Raw genomic sequence first — 19063 nt, 5'->3', positions numbered from 1 at the left:
TTCCAGGGTGCTAAACAAGGCACCGGGCACTGCGGATGCAGCGCGGGACACAAACTGCCCACAGACAGGGAGCCCAGGGATAGGAAATGTGTGCTGTGACCCCCGCCATTCCCACCCCGGAGCTAAGGCACTCCCAGCGGCGTGCCCACACAACGTCAGACCCAGACAAACTCGGGAGAGGCCTCTGGCTCTCACCTCGACAAGGAAAATGTCATTGAGGAGGCAACAGCTGCTCTCGTCGATCGTCCCTTGCAGCTTGCTCCTCAGCAGGCGCTGCCTGTCGCTGCACGACGCACAGTCCTGGAGGCCCAGGGCCCTGGCCATCAGCGTACGGAGGGCAGAGAAGGACTGCCTCACGTTGATCTCCAGCAGCTCCACGGACACCACCCTGCCGTGCAAAAGCAAAAGGGACTGAGATCCCCAACAGCCCCAGCCTTCTAAGAGAAGAGGGGCGGAGGTGCCCTTTGGGGCCAGCTCTTCAGCCCCCCATCCCCAAGGGCTTCCCAGAGAAGGCCAAGCTTTTCACTCCTCCTACGAGAAAGGGCACAGAGGGGCAGTTGCTGCCAAGCCACCGGGAGAGCCGGGTCCAGACCCTGTGTCTCCACAGAGCTGGCCCAGGTCTCCCTACGTGCCCCCTGCAGAGGAACTCGCGGGGCTACGAGGCAAGGATGGGGCAAGTGGCGAGTCTGCCGTGGGGCTCCAGAACTTAGCAGTCTGCCTGCCAGACCCCAGGTCCCCGTGCTCCTCCTGGGAAACAGGCAGAGGGCAAGCAGGGCTTCTGAGAAAGGCCACCCTGCTGTCTGTTGGGTCTGGAGTCAGATGAACAGCACTGGGCTTGGCCTCTTTCCTGCTGCCTGTGCCTGTCCCAGAGGGGAAGGAGCACAGGCCATGGCTCCAGAAGCCACCTCCAACTCCCCAAAGAGGCAGAGGTGGGAGCAGGGTACGCAGGTGCTCCCGGGCAGCGTCTCCCGCAGGCTTTGTCGGGAGGGCCAGGCGCACTGGCAGAGGGGCTGGAGTGTTCCACGGCTGCCAGGGATGGGCAGGGGCGGTGTCCCAAAGCTAAAGGTGAAAAACCTGTACCTGTGGCCAGCGCCCTGGCCTAAAGAGGCCAGTTCGGTAAGTAAGCGGCTCTTTCCGGAGCCCGTCGTGCCCTCAAATGCCAGGATGTTCCGTTGGCCTAAATCCCTATAGGCATTCAGGCAGCCGAAAAAGAGGTCAATCTCCTGCTGCCGACCTGTGCAGACAAACAAGAAAAGCAGCTGCTGGGGCGCGCTGAAAAGCAAAGAGCCGTCCCTTTGGTGGGCACCCTCCACCGCAGCTTCCCTCCCCACCACCACCACATCCACCAGCCTTCGTACCAGGTCTGGAGCATGGCAGAGAGCACCCAGCGCCTCACCTTGCTTTCCACCCCAAAGGTATAAGCAAGCAGCGACCGAGAGAGAGGCGGCACTTCCTTAGGGCTGCTGCAGGCAACACCATCCCTGGGAATAGCCTCTCCCTTCCCAGCGTGGCACTAAAAGTTACCAAGGGGAAGAACCGGGGGTTCAGAAGAGCAAGGCGTTCTCCACCTACCCAGCAAGGGGACGTACTCGGACCTCTTCTTGGGAAGACCCAAGCCAAATATGCTAGAAGCAGGGGAAAAGAAAAGATGAGTCAATTAGCTGGTGAGAAGCCAGGGGAGCTAGAGAAGCAGCCTGGCGTGGCGGGGAAAGATGTGCTCCTCGGGGACCTGCTTTTCTTTCGAGCAGCGCGTTATCCCCTGCACGCTCCCCCAGGCAAGGCTCAAGCTGACACGCTACGACAGCTTCAAGCATAAAGAAGCCCAATGGCCACGGCAGGACAGGAGAACATAGCAAGAGTCCATCACCAGAGACTCGCACACTCTCCCTCTCTGCTGGCCCAGGCTGCACCCTTGGTGCCGCCGTCCCCTCCTCCAGCCCTCTCAGAGGACACTCACCTCTCCTCGGTGATGCCCACGTATTGGTAGACAGGGCCAGGCTGGCTGATGCCCTTCATCTCCTTCTCCGGCAGCTCCCTGAAGTAGTAAGGGCGCAGCCGAGAGGCGGCGTAGGTGACTGCATCACAGGACACCAGCCCGGGGTAGTGCACCATCATCCGGGCTGCCAAGTTCACCTTCTGGCCAATGACTACCAGAGAGAGAGCACACGTTAGAGAGAGAGAGCACACGCCTTGGTGTGCCTGTGCCACCAGCCCCGCGGCACCCTTCCGGGCCAATGGCTGCCTCACCTCCGGCACAGGCCAACCCCACGGCGGGCTCAGCGGAACCCAGGCCAACAGCCGCCCACAGAGCCCCTTCTCCCGTCCCGGGCCTGGACCGGCGGCACTGGGGCCGTTCCTGGCCAGCTCTGGGCAAGCGCTCTCCCAGCCCGCCTTCCTCTGCCAGACGGCTCTGCTTCAGCAGGCCCACAGCAGCCTCCCGCGCCCCAGGCCCCCCCTCGTACCTGTGTATTCGTGCCTCAGAGGGTGGCCAATGACGCCGCAGAACGTCGTCCCGCTGGTGACTGCCACGGACACTGCCCTGGTACACAGGGAAAGAGCGGGGCTTCAGCAGCGCCCCAGGCGCAGTCCTGCCCGCCCGGCTTCATCCCTGCCCGCACCCGCCCTGGGCGCCAGCCTGGGCCACCGGCTGTGCTGCCCTGCCAGCGTGGGTCTCGGGGACGTGGAGAGCTCAGGGGCGACACATACGCCGGTTGCAAGGGACAAGGAACGGGGGCAGAGCACGTGCAGGGCCACAGCCCTCTCGTGAGCAAAGAGGGAGGGAAGGAAGAAGGCGCCCGCCACGTCACCGCCTGCGATGACAGCAACTGGAGATCGGGTGGCCAGGCCCCATCTCTGTTCATAGGCCAGTGGCCCAGAAGGGCCTGCCTCTGGCACCAAGGGCCTCTGGCACCAAGGGCCTCTGGCCCTTGCCAGGGCTCGTTCCAGTGCAGTGGCCAGCAGGGTGTGCGTGGAGGGACTGCGCCTGGCTGCCGTGGGCTAAGCCCAGGGGTTGCGGCCACCTCTCCGGGCACTGCCTCCTTCCTGCCAGGGAGAGGGGAGGGCGAGCGAGAAGGCACATCTCTTTGTGGTGAGCCCCCTTGCACCGTCCCAGGCAGCATGCACCCCCCGGCCCCCGCCACACACTCACTCTCTTTCCCCGAGCATGGTGGAGCAGGCGTTGAAGATCTGCAGAGCACATTGCAAGGCGCGAATGCTCTCGGAGGGCAGCTTGTTTCCAGCGAGTCCCAGCACACAGAGGAACGTGCAGCCCTGCCGAGGACAGAGGCAGCACATCTTGCTATGATGCCCAAGAGGGGAGTCTCTCCCTCGTGCTCACTGCCCACCGTCTCGCGCTGGGGGAGGCGGTTGTTCCCCCACACTCACTTTATCACACAGGAGGACTTTGTTGATTTTGCCCTTGTGAGGAGAGAGGATTTCCACCATCACGCTGCTGGCAGTGTTAAGGATCGTGCTGGTGCTCCCCGTGCTGACATCTGCAGGAAGCTGCAGCTGGATGAAGATGATGGTGACTGGCCGTAGCTCAGAGAAGAGCTCCAGTGGCACTCTTTCATCAAGCTGGAAGACAAGAGCACGATGGCTTCACCAGCCTGCTCTCCCGGGGTCTCACTGCCCACACCAGGTACGGAGGGAGAGCAGGCGCCCTGGCCCTCCTCCCAGAGGAAGGGAGAAATCCATCCCAAAAGGCAGCCCCCAGCAGCGGTGGCCTTGCCGTACCTTCCCAAGAGCAGCGTCTGGGATGTACTTCCTGTACACCTTCTCCGCATTGGGATCACTGGGCAGGAGAAGAGCCGGCCTCATGGCACCTGAGGAGAGCAAAGGCAGGTGGTCGCTGGACGCGTGGGACTACGAGCCGTTGCAAAGCAGGGGCTGGCCCTGGAAACGGGGCAGGAAGAGTCTTCTGCCTTTGCCCAGGTGGCCACCTCCAGATGCGGAGGGCAGAGCTGTCCCCTGGGAGGAGGAGGCAGCAGCAGCGACTGCCCCAGGAGGCCCAAAAGCAGGAGTGCCAACTGACAGGGGGAAGAGGGAGGAGGTGGTTCCTCTCTGGCCCCTGAAGCAGCCAGGCCCCACCTTTTGGGGCAACCACAGAACAAGGGCAAGATGGCACTCACCTTCCCCTTCCGAGCGGTGGCTCAGTGGGTCCTGTACGAGCTGGCGTAAGGCATCTTGGCATTCTGACCAAGACATCGGCTCCATGCCCGTAACCTGAAGACACGCAGAAGGAAATCACTGCCACTGGCCTCCCCAGGAGTCCCAGGGGACAGAGCCTGCCCTCCACTGCCACTTCCCAGGAAAGGAGAGAGGAAGCCCCCCTGGCTGGCTGGGACAGCAGTGCCTCCTCAGAAGCACCGGAGCTGGGCAGCCATTATCCAAGCATCCCCCAGCTGTCAACCACAGCTCCGTGGCCCACAGGACATTGCTGGTGGGGCTAAAACCCTTCCGGTGCCTCCCGACCCCTCCAACCAAGCAAGCCCAGCCCGCAGTTACCCCTGAGATGGGAGGACAAGGGCTTCAGCCACCTGCCCACTTTCCCAGCTACCGCTCTCTCCACATTCAGCTCCTCAGCCTTCTGACACTTCCCTCCTTCATGTCCAAGTCCAGCTCCTCACAATGGCTCTAGAGGCCATGTCATCCACCCACCTTCACGGCTCTTTGGCCTGCAAGATGCTTGGTCCTCAGCCGGTGCTGCTCACAGAGCTCCCAGGCGGTAGCTGAGAGGACAATGTCACCTGCATCTGCAAGCTCTTCGGCCTCATGAACTTCACCCACGCCTCGGCCATAAATGCAGAAGTACTGCCGCCTCCTGTCTCCAAAAATGGAGAGGCTCATGGTGCCTGCAGAGATCCCTGGGGAGAGGGAGAAGCAGAACTGACACAGGGAACGTTTGGAACTCTGCAGCCCCCAGCATCTCAGCTGCTCAGAAGCCAATCTGAAGCCCAGCAGGGAGACAGGCATCACGGAGGGGTAGAGCACCCTCTGTCCTACGCGGGGGGACACCCACACAGCTCCCTGAAATGGGTGTCTAGAAACAGACAGACAAAGTCGACATGGAGAATGTGTTGAGGGTGCCGGGCATCTTACCCAGCTGCCTGCCCCAGAAGCCCAGCAAACCAGCGGGGCCTCGACCACTGCCTGCTCCTTTTTCACGCAGGCAGGTTGGAGCTGTCATTGGAGAAAACCCAAGAGCCTGCAAAAGCCCTTCTCGCAGGCGTGAGCCAAGCAGCTCCCCTTTGCTCTTTGTGAAAGGCAGGGGAGAATCCAGCAGGGGAAAGGACGCAAAGCTGCCCCCGCCTGAAGAAACAAAAGGATAACGACCTCCCGCAGACGTCTGTGCTAAAGACGACATTCAAAGATCCTAAGGCTCAATCCGACACCTGCTCTGCCTTTAAGCTTCCTCTGCATCTGCGGACACGCGCAAACCCAGCAGTCCCGGTCTCCCATCCCCGCTCCGACTACAGCTGGACCCTTGAACGCTCGCCGGAGATGCTTTCCTTTGGCACGAGCCCCAGTCCCCACATTCCCTGCTGGTGAGAATCTCCCTGTGGCACGGGAGAGTGCCACGGATCTGCGTCTGGCACAGCGCCCGTACCTATCTTCAGTTGGAGCTCCTGGCCCACGTCCGTCTCACGCCTTCTATACTTCTTCTGGATCTGCTGGCTACAGTGCAGCACCAGGCTGATGGTCCTGGCCAGCTCCCGGGGGGGTGTTCTCCATAGCACCAGCACAGCGTCTCCTGGGGAAAGTGAGGGAAGGTCGAGGCTCTGCTGAGACCTGGCTCTCCCCGACCTACGCTCAGTGGCAGGGACAGCAGAAACCAGCTGACGTGCGGAGGAAGATGGGCCATCGTCCTGGAGGACACCCCATCCCGGGCACCGGGACCCCTCTCCTCTCCCGGGCAGCCCCAGCAGCAGCCGGCAGCGGTGGCAGCCCCTGCCCCGAGCGCTCCTCTGCAGCTGCAGCACACCAGGGACTCTCCCTCCCCTGCCGGCCTGGCAGCCCCAGCTCCGCCATCCCCAGGGCCTCCCTGCCCCTCACCACCGCCCCGACACACACCTTGGGCTGCGCTTTCTCGGGGGTCTCCTCCTCTGGGGGCTTTCTTGCCCCCACCCCCAGCCCAGGGCCCTACAAGCCAGGGCAGAGAAGGAGGAGCCACAGCCCTGGCTAAAGCCAAGCCGCAGGCAGGCCCGGGGGGGACAGAGGGGCCACTGCGGGGGGTGCGTGGTGGCCAAGAGTGGGATCCAGGTGCTGCACAGAGCCTCTGGAGAAGGAGAGCAGAGCAAACGGCCGCCACAACAGGTAAATGCCACCCATCGGCGCACGTGGGCATCGTCGTCCCAAACACCTACCAGCAAACTTCAAGATGTCTCCTCCAAAAACCAGGAACTCTGCGGACAGAGGGAAGAAAAGGAAGAGTCATGCGGACACCTTCTTCCAGAAGCCACGGAGCAAGCCCCCCTCAAAGAGCAGCACCTGGGCAAGGGTGCACCGTGGGGCAGAGCTGAGGAAAGCACCGCTCCAACCTCTCTCCCAGGCTCACAGTGGTCACTGCCCTGGTACCCGCAGAGCAGGCAGGGAGGCAGGGCCTCCAGATGCCACCAAACCTCGGAAAGGTGGAGGCTGGAAGGGACCTCTGGGCTCCATCTGATCCGACACCGCTGCTCCAGCCCAGCCGGGCTGCACAGAGCCAGGAGGGTGGCTGATCGTTCCTGAATAGCTCTGAGGAAGGAGACTCCACAACCTCCCTGGGCAACCTCTGCCAGTGCTCAGTCGCCCTCACAGGCAAAAAGTGTTTCCTGACCTACAGAGGGAACCTCCTGTGTTTCAGTGCGGGTCTGTGGCGTGGCCTCTGGTCCTGACACTGGGAACCACTGGGAAGAATCCGGCTCTGTCCTCTTTGCACCCGCCCTTCAAGTTGTAGACACATTCCTAAGGTCCCCCCTGAGCCTTCTCTATGCCAACCAGTCCCAGCTCTCTCAGCCTTTCCTCGGAGCACAGATGCTCCACACCCTTCATTGCCTTTGGGGACTCTTGCTTTGCCCTAATAGCACTGCCAAAGGGGTGGCCACACTGTGCTCACGGTCAGCTCAGGAGGGTCAAGGTTTTCCCTGTGGAAAGGGGCTCGTGAGGGTCTCACACACGCACAGGTCAGAGCCAGCACCCTCAGGTCACCCTCACCAGCCTGCGCTGGTCCTGACCCACCGGCAGACCCTGGCTGCCCTCGCTGTTCCTCACAGAAAGCCCCAGCCCTGCCAAGGAGGCAGGACCAGGCTGCCCAGCATGTCTGCCTCCACCCTCCACCATCACGGCCCGATGCCAGACAGTCCTGCAGCACGGCTCTTACCTCCCAAAATATCACACAGGTACTCATTGAGGGTTTGCGCCAGCTCATCAGCGCCTCTGTCCCTGCCGCTCTTCTGGATGAATTTCTCGGTCAACGCAGTGAAACCTGTAGCAGGGACACGCGGAAATCAGGAAATGCCCATGGGGGCCAAGGGACTTGGCAGCACTTTCCACCCTGCCCGGCCCGAGAGCCTGTTGGGGACACCTTCCCATGCCCGGCTCAGTGCTGGTGGCAGCAGGGGTTGACCGCCCAAGACAACCCATCCCGCTCTCTCTGGGCATGCCAGCAGAAGACCTCACTAGTGACAAGATGGCCACTCTGTCCGAGGGGCTCCAAAGGGCCTGGTGTGTCCCAAGACGGCGCGTGTCCGTGGCTGCTCCTCCCTGCTCCCCCCACCTGAGACATCCGCAAAGAGCAGCACTCCGTGGACAGTCTGATCGTCGTCTTTGCTCCTGAGGGAGCTGTCAGCAAGCAGCGAGGGGAGGAAAGCTGCTGCTTTCTCCAGGCCTGAGTGGTGATAGTTCCTCTCCCAAGCAGAAGCCATCGTCAGCGCCCTGTGGCACACGGGGTACCTCAGGAGAAGACAGCCGTGCCCAGCTGCGGCGAGGACAAGGACCTCACCGCACAGTGCCAGCTGCACACTGAGCCCGGGGCCTCTGTGCGGGATGACTGGCCCTCTGCCCTCACGGGTCACAATCGGAGGGCGGTGGCCTCCTCAGTTGGTCATCGCTTACCCGCCGGCCGACCTCCCGTGTCACAATCGGCTCACAGCGACATCCTCCGTCTGTCACCGTATGGAGCGCAGCACCAGCCCGGCCCCCCCAGTCCGTGGCTCTCATCGGCGGCAGCGCTCAGGTTTCCGCCCCGTGCTCTCGCAACCAGAGTTTGCAGAGACAGGGCCGGGCCCGACTCCTGGTCCTCAGTTTGAGCATGTTCTGCATCCTGTTATCTCCTGGGGGTTTATACACTATAAAGTCATCAGCCAAATTTGGACTGATATTACCACTTCAGCTCTTTTCCCCTTTGAAGGCAGGTACAAGCTTTGCTCTTCAGCCGTCGGAGATGAAACGCCGTCCCTCAGTTTCAAAAAGGCACTTGGGCTCATTCCCTTACTAGTCAAGCACAAGTTTTATCTGAACTCTGTTTGACATACTCCTCCAGCCCATGATCCTGGTGTTTTAAAGAACTAAATTTCCCTGAAGTTGGTTGAAGTCTGGTGAAGACGAAGGAAAAGCGTATTTGCCGCTACTCTTTCAACCCTTCTTTCTTCTCTCCTTAAGCAATGGATATAAGCTTTTCCTTCCTGGCCTTTACTTTTAAAATGCAAAAGAAATCACAGAATCACAGAATCTTCATGATTGGAAGGGACCTTTGAGATCATCGAGTCCAACCACAAAAAAAAAAAAAAAAAGCCAAAACCCAAACCAAACCACACACACACACACACACACACACAAAAAAAACCCAACCAAAAACCAACGAAAAACCACAAAACACCACAACCCACACCCATCCGCAAACAGACACAAACCAACAATCTCGGGCACTAGAGCATGCCCTGAAGTGCCGTGTCTACACGTTTCTTAAATGCCTTAAAAAGGAAAATGATAAAGAAAAAAAGCTGCTTTTGAGGATAGAGTGGCCAGGAAAGCCCGCAGCCCCAAAGTCTGGGTGGCAATGCAAGTACTTCCCAGAGACCTTGAAAGAAAGCAAGAGTTGTTCTGGCTGCCACCTTGGCTGTGGGAGCCAGGCCAGGACGTTCGGCATATTGGGGGCCGGTGCTGGGGTAAAGTGAAAAAAAGGTGCTTTTGAGGATAGAGTGGCCAGGAAAGCCCGCAGCCCCAAAGTCTGGGTGGCAATGCAAGTAGTTCCCAGAGACCTTGAAAGAAAGTGATTCAGAAAACGAACGGTTACAGGTTGTTAGTACGGTACAGGTTGTTAGTGCGGATGTAATACAGCCTGGGAAAGAACAAAAGCTCGGAGCCCAGCATTCCAAGATAAAGAAATGGCCTTGTGTATAAGATAGCGGGAGCAGCTGCATGCTAAGGAGGTGCTGAAGAGGAACCTAACTGTCTGGGAAAGGTGTCCATCTGGTCAGGACAGGGGAGGAGATTTTTGATAATGAGTTCTTAGAAATAATTAGAATAGTAACGCCTTTAATTATAATAACCTGCCCACCTTAATGAATATGTATGCTTTTCACCATAAATGGACGCTTGCTTCACAAACCGGTGTGCAAGTTTGGAGGAGAAATCCCCCTTGCACCCAGCGCTGCAATAAACAAACCTGCTTTATAACTCTCTGCGAGTTGTAAGGTTTGTTTCCGCGCGTCAATTTGGCACCCCAGATGGGACCCTCTCTGTCCGGCTGCGGGACCTGCTGAGGACGGGACTCCTCTGGGCGCCCCCGAGATTTCTCGGAAGGACTCCCCCACTCATCCAGATCACCGCAGGGACAGACAAGGACTATCTCCTGCGGACCAGGTATGTTCAGGGTTTCTTAGGGGGGGACCTGTAAGCCGTGAGGAGACGTCCTACGCGTGGTAAAGAGTCGGTGTACTCGCCCCGGGGTATGCTCAAGCTTGGGCTAATGGTGTGGGATCCCTGGGTTTTGGGTTTTGTGTTAGTGTGTGGAATTGTAATATTGTTGATTATTTGTTGTATTTGTCATAAGGTACCCCTACCGTGTTATTGTCTGTAATTGTTGTATGAGTGAACTGAGTGATTGAGACGCGGCACTGCTGCGGAGCGACTGTGGAGTTCCGATCCGCGGTTCCGTGTTCTCCGCGAGGAGAGCGGCCGGAGACGAACGAAACGTATGACAGACTGTACAGAAGCATTGTGTGAACCTAATATTGAGAATATTGAGTGGCAGTGTCTTGGACATTCGGATAACGTTTGTGATCCTATTTTTGTCTTAAAGTGCTTTGCTTGTAATACGGAGGTTTGGGTAGATCGGGAGGACGATTTTTGATGTTCACAGTGTGGTAGCTGGACTGAGTGGGAAAAGATCGAGCGGGCGGGAGAGTTGAAACAAGTAATCTGTGGAGACATAGCCTACCCCTGGAGGTAAAGGTAGCGGCAGCGGCAGCGGGGGGGGGTAACACCTAAGTGACACACGGAGATCAGGATCGCCTCTGAACTAAGGGGGTAAGGGAACATAAAATGGGCAATAATCAAGGAAGTGAGACACTGAAAAGGAGTCCCCTAGGGTGTATTTTAGCACACTGGAAGGAGATCGGGGGCTCACCAGGTGGCAGCGTGAACAAGAAAACCTTAATTAAATATTGTAATCAGTGGTGGCCCCTTTACAAATTAGATGATCAAGAGAAATGGCCCCTTAACGGGACTCTTAATTACAATACTATACTACAATTAATGCTGTTCCTTAGAAGGGAAGGAAAGTGGGATGAAGTCATATATGCGGATATGTTTTTCACCCTTTGGAACCACCCAGAGTACCAACGGGACTGCGGGCTGTTACCTCCACAAGACCCGATGGTACTAGCCTTAGAGAAAGAAAGAAGAGGAGAAATGAAAGGTAATATAAAAAGATGTTGTTCAGCCTGTAGCATAGGGCAGAGATGCACAAAGCCTGAAAAGATTCGGGATTTTAAAGAAGACGATTTTCTTGGCACTTACTTACCACCGGTTAGAGCAATAGAAGACCGTTGGGAGGGGGTAAAGGTTCCTCAGGAAGACAGGGAAACTGAAGCTGATTCCAAAACTGAATCCAAAACCCCACCTGACAGCCCTGTATTGTCCCGTACTCGGAAAAGGACAGAGCAAGCAGTGATTCAAGCACCCTTAAGGGAAGCTGTGGGTCCGGACGGACTACCTGTAATGATAAAAGTCCCTTTTTCCTCATTTGATTTAGAAACCTGGAAAAGCGTGGCAAAGAACTATCGGAATGATCCCGTAGGGGTTACTAGACATTTTCAGTTTCTGGTAAAGCAGCATAACCCTGACTGGAGTGATATCCAGTTATTATTAGATCACCTAACAGAAACTGAGAAACAACTGGTTTTAAAAACTGCTCACAATATAGCCACGGACCAACTGAAAGATTCAGGAAGGGACATTAAAGAACAGTTCCCCTTGCAGAACCCTCACTGGAACCCAAACAGGAGCATTCACTCAGAGGCGCTAGAAACTTACAGAGATTGGATTACAACAGGGATGGAGAGGGCTATCCCGAAAGCCATTAACTGGTCAATGCTGTATGCTGTAAGACAAGGGCCGAAGGAGAGTCCCTCGGAGTTTCTGGATAAATTACGAGATGCAATGAGACGCTACACCCCCTTGGACCCTGGATCAGAGATAGGAATCCAGCAGTTAGTGTCTCTCTTTTTAGGGCAGTCTGCCAATGATATCCGGAGGAAGCTGCAAAAACTGAGAACAACCGACAGCAGGAATCTAGAGACTCTGTTAGATGAGGCATGGAGAGTGTTTAACAACCGGGAGGAGGAGGATAAGAAAAGGGACAGACGGGCACTGATGGTAGCAATACATGGGAGGGGGGAAACGAAAGCAGGGAATTTTAGGAAACCATTAGAAAGAGATCAATGTGCATGGTGTAAGCAGAGAGGGCACTGGAAGAATGAGCGCCCAAAAAGACGAAAAGAAAAAATTCAGGCCCATTATAAAGAAGATTGACGGGGACCGGGGGAATCTACCCTAGCGGATCCACTGGTTACCCTAAGGCTAGGGAAAAAGCAACAAGAAATAGAATTTTTGGTGGATACAGGAGCAACGTACTCAGTTTTAAATCAAGCTCTGACCCCTATTGATACTGATTTTATAACAGTAACAGGAGCCACTGGCCGGAGTGAAAAGGCATATTTTCTCAAACCTCTTAAGTTCAAATTGGGAAAACAATTGGGGATACACAAATTTTTATATCTGCCAAATTCGCCGAGACCCCTGTTAGGGTGAGATTTATTAGAGCAATTGGGAGCAGAAATTAAATTCAAAAAAGGGAAAATGGAACTCCGGATAAGAGAAGATCAACTAATTGAAATACTAAGTTTGGCCCTAATAGGAACTCCCATTTCTACAGGAGTGCCTGAGGAGATTAAAGCCCAAATTTATCTGGGGGTATGGGCCTCGGGAGTGCCGGGGAGAGCAAAAAATGCTTCCCCTATAGTGATAAAGCCTCAACAAGGAGCACGACCGGTGAGAGTTAAACAGTATCCCCTTAGAATAGAGGACAGGGAGGGGATCCGACCAACTATAGATCGGTTTATTGAGTATGGGCTGCTGAAAGAATGTGAATCAGAGTATAACACTCCAATATTACCTGTTAAGAAGCCGGATGGCAGCTATCGCATAGTGCAGGACCTCAGAGCTATCAACAGAATTGTTGAGGATTTGCATCCGGTAGTAGCAAATCCATACACTCTTCTAACTAAACTGGTACCTGAATTGGCATGGTTTACCGTTCTGGACCTAAAGGATGCCTTTTTCTGCTTGCCGCTGAGCCCAGAGAGCCAGCTTTTATTTGCATTCGAATGGGAAAACCCAGAATCTGGGAGGAAAACACAGCTTACATGGACTGTGCTACCGCAGGGCTTCAAAAATAGCCCGACACTTTTTGGAAATCAGCTAGCCAAAGACTTAGAACAGTGGAAACGCCCGCCTGGGACAGGAGTGGTATTGCAGTATGTGGACGATATATTACTCGCCACTGACACCAGAGAAACATGCATAAAATGGACTGTGAGCCTGTTAAATTTTCTTGGACTTAATGGCTATAAAGTTTCTCCACAGAAGGCGCAGATAGCCCAGCAGCAAGTGACCTGTCTGGGATATGAAATAACCGCAGGCCAACGGACACTAGGGAAGGAGAGGAAAGAGGCCATCTGCCAGACATCTCGACCACAGACACCTAAGGAACTTTGGACCTTCCTAGGCATGACAGGATGGTGTCGTCTCTGGATATATAACTACGGACTTTTGGTAAAGCCTCTATACGAGTTATTAAAATCTGACTCAAAGAATATTATATGGAATAGGGAGGCAGACAAAGCCTTCCAACAATTAAAAAAGAGGTTAATGGAAGCACCTGCCCTGGGATTACCTGACACTACTAAACCTTTCTGGTTGTTTTCCTATGAAAAGCAAGGAATGGCCTTAGGAGTCCTAGCCCAGAATCTGGGACCCTATCGAAGGGCGGTGGCATACTTCTCCAAACAGCTTGACGAAGTAAGTAAAGGGTGGCCCAGCTGTCTCCGAGCGGTGGCAGCAGTGGTAATAAACATCCAAGAGGCCCGTAAGTTCACCCTAGGCCGGAAAATCACAGTTATGGTATCACACACCGTCTCAGCAGTACTGGAAGTAAAAGGGGGGCATTGGCTTTCACCTCAGAGGTTTCTTAAGTACCAGGCTATCCTGATAGAGCAAGATGATGTAGAAATAACAGTAACTAATATTGTCAATCCAGCCTCTTTCCTCAGCGGAACAGCAGGAGAATCAGTGACCCACGACTGCTTGGAAACAATCGAGGCGGTGTACTCCAGCCGACCAGACCTGAAAGAAGAACCATTAGAGGATGCAGAGGATTCCTGGTTCACCGACGGGAGCGGCTTCATTCAACAGGGGATACGCAAAGCTGGCTATGCGGTAACCACCACAGAGAAGGTAATAGAGTCCAAAGCTCTGGCCCCAAATACATCAGCCCAAAAGGCTGAGATTATAGCACTAACCCGAGCCCTGGAATTGGCCAAAGGAAAACGGATAAATATCTGGACAGACTCTAAATATGCTTTTGGGGTAGTGCATGCTCACGGGGCGGTCTGGAGAGAAAGAGGACTCTTATCTACACAAGGGTAGCACATCAAACATGCTGAAGAAATTCTCAAGCTCTTAGATGCAGTATTACTGCCTACCAAAGTGGCTATCATGCACTGCAAAGCTCATCAAAAAGGGAACACCGCTGTGGAACTGGGTAACGCACTGGCGGACCGAGAAGCCAAAAGGGCAGCGGAAATGGGTAATGCAGAAATACAATCCTTGGTCCCAGATGGTAAGATACAAATTGACAACGAACCTAAATATTCTAGGGATGATCACAAATTGATCAAAGACTTAAATGGGAAAATTGAAGGGAAATGGGCCAAAACCCCACAGGGAAAAATAATAGTGCCTTTTTCGTTATTATGGGCAATGGTCATGGCAGAACATAGAAAATCCCATTGGGGAACAAAGGCACTTTACAGATACTTGAATAGGCTAATATGTGCCCGGAATCTATATGCCACGGTCAAACAAGCCACTCAGCAGTGTGAGGTATGTTTACAGAACAACCCTAAGACAGGCCCCAGAGTCCAATTTGGCCAGATAGGGAAGGGAAACTATCCGGGACAACAATGGCAAATTGATTTTTCAGAACTTCCAAGAAAAGGGGGGTTTCGATACCTATTGGTGTTAACTGATACCTTTTCAGGATGGCCAGAGGCATTTCCGTGTCGAACCAACAAAACAAGAGAAGTGGTCAAAGCATTATTGCATGAAATTATACCAAGGTTCGGGATTCCCGCAGTGATTTCCTCGGACCGAGGATCTCATTTCACTGCAAAGGTTGTTTTGAAAGTAAGCAGATTATTGGGTATAGACTGGCAACTTCACACCCCATACAACCCACGATCGAGTGGTCAGGTAGAAAAGATGAATCACTTGATCAAAACTCAGATTGTGAAACTAGGCCAGGAAGCTAACTTGGCCTGGCCTCAATCACTACCCTTAGCCCTTCTCAGGATAAGAACAAAACCCAGAACCAAAGAAGGTTTGAGCCCCTTTGAAATACTCTATGGGAGACCATATAGTGTACAAGACGGGACATCCACAGAGCTAGGGAATGAAATACTAACAGATTACCTGATAAATTTACAAAAACAGCTCCGAGAGGTAGAAAAACTGGTTCTGGGAACAAGAGCTCGTGGACTGGATGGACCAGTACACGAGATCGAACCTGGGGACTATGTATATGTTAAGTCTTTTACAGATTCACCACTGAAGCCAAAGTGGGAAGGTCCCTTCCAGGTACTGCTGACCACTCACACGGCCATAAAGATCAAGGAACAAGCCACTTGGATCCATTGGACTCGCGTCAAGAGGGCTCCAGAACCCCAATGGACATCAACACAGACCGAACCCCTGAAGCTTCGCCTCCAACGAAAAGATGGACATTAGTAACATTGATAATCGTCAACATGCCGGGACTTTGTATTTCAGGGGGAGGGACATGGGATGTGAATACATATACACGAAGTCTGGAAACATTGGTAAATGCTACTAATCTGTCAGATTGTTGGGTATGTACTACCCTACCTAAAGGGGAAATGAAATTGCCTCTATATGGGGTGGGAGCAAGCAATTGGAACAATGCCAATGGAACCTGGCCTAAATTTTGGGCAAAAGGGGGGGATGAGTCAAATGGGTATTGTGAGTACGATGATAATATCTACCCCTTAGGACCCAGATTTGATCTACAACTGTTGAAAGAAGAGTTTGTGGTATTAATTAGCAATAACAATTGTGCATGGGAACACGGGGAATATAGACACAGTGGGCCGGTGAATAAGACAACAACTTGGGGATGGAGCAAGTACTGGATTAATAAAACAACTGTTATGTGGGAAGTTGGGATCTAACAGGGATAAGGGTAACGTATATTGACTTTTGCGACAAAACACAACTAGTTGCATATAAAAGTAGTGGTATTTCCAAAGGAGAAGGATATTCCTGGGAGTATGGGTGGTACCAGGCGGGGAAATTTTTAGGTGCGAATTTGACGGCAACTATTGGACCCTGTAAGTTACCTAAAGGGTATTGGTGGTTGTGTGGAGATGGATATAGTAGAAAACAGCTGCCCGGAGGATGGAAGGGAACTTGCACGATAGGCTATCTAACTAGCCAGGATACGGTGTTTAATCAGTCTGAAATCCCCTCAGGAATGCTGAGAACACCTTGGAGGAGAATTCGGGGAGTGGAAAACCCTCTAGTGACGAGGGGAACAAGGTTCCACAGCTTTGTAAGATGGTTTATACCGTTCCTGGGCGCCAGTGAATTGGAAAAGGCAATTGTGAACATATCGGCCACTATAGAAGTGCTTGAGAAATCTGCAATCGATGCTATACAGGCACTTCAACAAGAAGTCCAGTCATTAGCAAATGTGGTGGGACAAAACAGAATGGCATTAGACTTATTAACCTGGAAAGAAGGAGGCTTATGTGCAGTGATTAATCAAAGCTGTTGTTCATATGTAAACCAGAATGGGAGAGTAGAAAAAGACTTACAAAATCTCATAGCTAAAACTCAGATTTTGCATTTGACTGCGCAAGATGACACCACATTCGGGTTTTCTGATCTTTGGGAAAAGTTAACCTCGTGGTTACCTAACTTGGCTTTGCTTAAGCGACTGTTTATCCTTCTAATAGCAATACTTATGTTAGGAACTTTAGTGTGTGCATTAATTAGATGTCTTATGTGTTGTACCAGGGGGGCCAAAGACGAATACATTCAATGGAAGAAGCATCAGCTCCGTGAACAAGTGGAATCTGGGAAGTATTTTAGAAATCAGATGGAGAGGGGGAATGTGTTATAGGTGATTGTAAAAGAATTTACAAAGTTGAAAGAAAAGGGGGGACTTGATTCAGAAAACGAACGGTTACAGGTTGTTAGTGCGGATGTATTACAGTCTGGGAAAAAGCAAAAGCTCGGAGCCCAGCATTCCAAGATAAAGAAATGGCCTTGGGTATAAGATAGTGGGAGCAGCTGCATGCTAAGGAGGTGCTGAGGAGGAACCTAACTGTCTGGGAAAGGTGTCCATCTGGTCAGGACAGGGGAGGAGATTTTTGATAATGAGTTCTTAGAAATAATTAGAATAGTAACGCCTTTAATTATAATAACCTGCCCACCTTAATGAATATGTATGCTTTTCACCATAAATGGACGCTTGCTTCACAAACCGGTGTGCAAGTTTGGTGGAGAAATCCCCCTTGCGCCCAGCGCTGCAATAAACATACCTGCTTTATAACTCTCTGCGAGTTGTAAGGTTTGTTTCCGCACGTCAAAAGCAAGAGTTGTTCTGGCTGCCACCTTGGCTATAGGAGCCAGGCCAGGACGTTCGGCATATTGGGGTCCGGTGCTGGGGTAAAGTGAGAAAAAAATGCTTTTGAGGATAGAGTGGCCAGGAAAGCCCGCAGCCCCAAAGTCTGGGTGGCAATGCAAGTAGTTCCCAGAGACCTTGAAAGAAAGCAAGAGTTGTTCTGGCTGCCACCTTGGCTGTGGGAGTGAAACGGAAAACAGAGGGATTAACCATGACAGGGACATATATCTCAACCTTGGAGGGGAGGAAAGAAAACAAAGAATTTCCCAATTAGCGGAGGCGGGCCTCAGCCTTGAAGGAACACTTCGCAAGCAAATGGGAACATCCTGACTGATAACAGGAGAAGATAACCAGAGACTCTACGACCCCTGCCAGACCACGCAGAAGACAAGCGGAACATCCTGATCGATTACAGGAAGATAGCAAGAGACTTTTACGGCCTCTATCAGCAAAACAATCGAATCGGTTCAGTGATCGTGGAACTTACTCCCTAAGACGCCCCCCCAAAGAAAAACACCAGGAGAAGATACGCACATGCCTGAAGGATGAGACTTATTATAATGAGGCTCCGGAAATAATTAACATAGTCACACCTATTGTTAAAACTAATTGTATTAGCCCATCCCATAGTTTGTATATGTATGATTTACCTTATAAATAACTACGGGTTTAGCCTAAGGGTGTGCAAGTTTGGAGGAGCAATCCCCCTTGCACCCGGCGCCGCAATAAACATACCTGCTTTATAACTCTCTGCGAGTTGTAAGGTTTGTTTCCGCGCGTCAATTTGGCGACCCAGATGGGACCCTCTCTGTCCGGCTGCGGGACCTGCTGAGGACGGGACTCCTCTGGGCGCCCCCGAGATTTCTCGGGAGGACTCCCCCACTCATCCAGATCACCGCGGGGACAGACAAGGACCATCTATTGCGGGCCAGGTATGTTTAGGGTTTCTTAAGGGGGGGACCTGTAAGTCGTGAGGAGACGTCCTACGCGTGGTAAAGAGTCGGTGTACTCGCCCCGGGGTATGCTCAAGCTTGGGCTAACGGTTGGGTTATGCTTGTGTGGGATCCCTCGGTTTTGGGTTTTATGTTAGTGTGTGGAATTGTAATACTGTAATACTGTTGATTATATGTTGTATTTATTCTAAGGTATCACTACCATGTTATTACTTGTTGTATTTGTCATAAGTTACCACTACCGTGTTATTGTCTAATATAAGGTGGAAATTATTGTATGAGTGAAATGAGTGATTGAGACGCGGCACTGCTGCGGAGCGAGTGCGGAGTTCTGATCCGCGGTTCCGTGTTCTCCGCGAGGAGAGCGGCCGGAGATGAATGAAGTGTATGACAGACTGTAAAGAAACATTGTGTGAACCTAATATTGAGAATATTGAGTGGCAGTGTCTTGGACATTCGGATAACGTTTGTGATCCTATTTTTATCCTAAAGTGTTTTGCTTGTAATACGGAGGTTTGGGTAGATCAGGAAGACGATTTTTGGTGTTCACAGTGTGGAAGCTGGACTGAGTGGGAAAAGATCGAGCGGGCGGGAGAATTGAAACAAGTAATCTGTGGAGACATAGCCTACCCCTGGAGATAAA

Source organism: Numenius arquata, chromosome 13, assembly GCF_964106895.1.
Source record: "Numenius arquata chromosome 13, bNumArq3.hap1.1, whole genome shotgun sequence".
Lineage (NCBI taxonomy): Eukaryota > Metazoa > Chordata > Aves > Charadriiformes > Scolopacidae > Numenius > Numenius arquata.
This window is presented reverse-complemented; position numbering follows the sequence as displayed.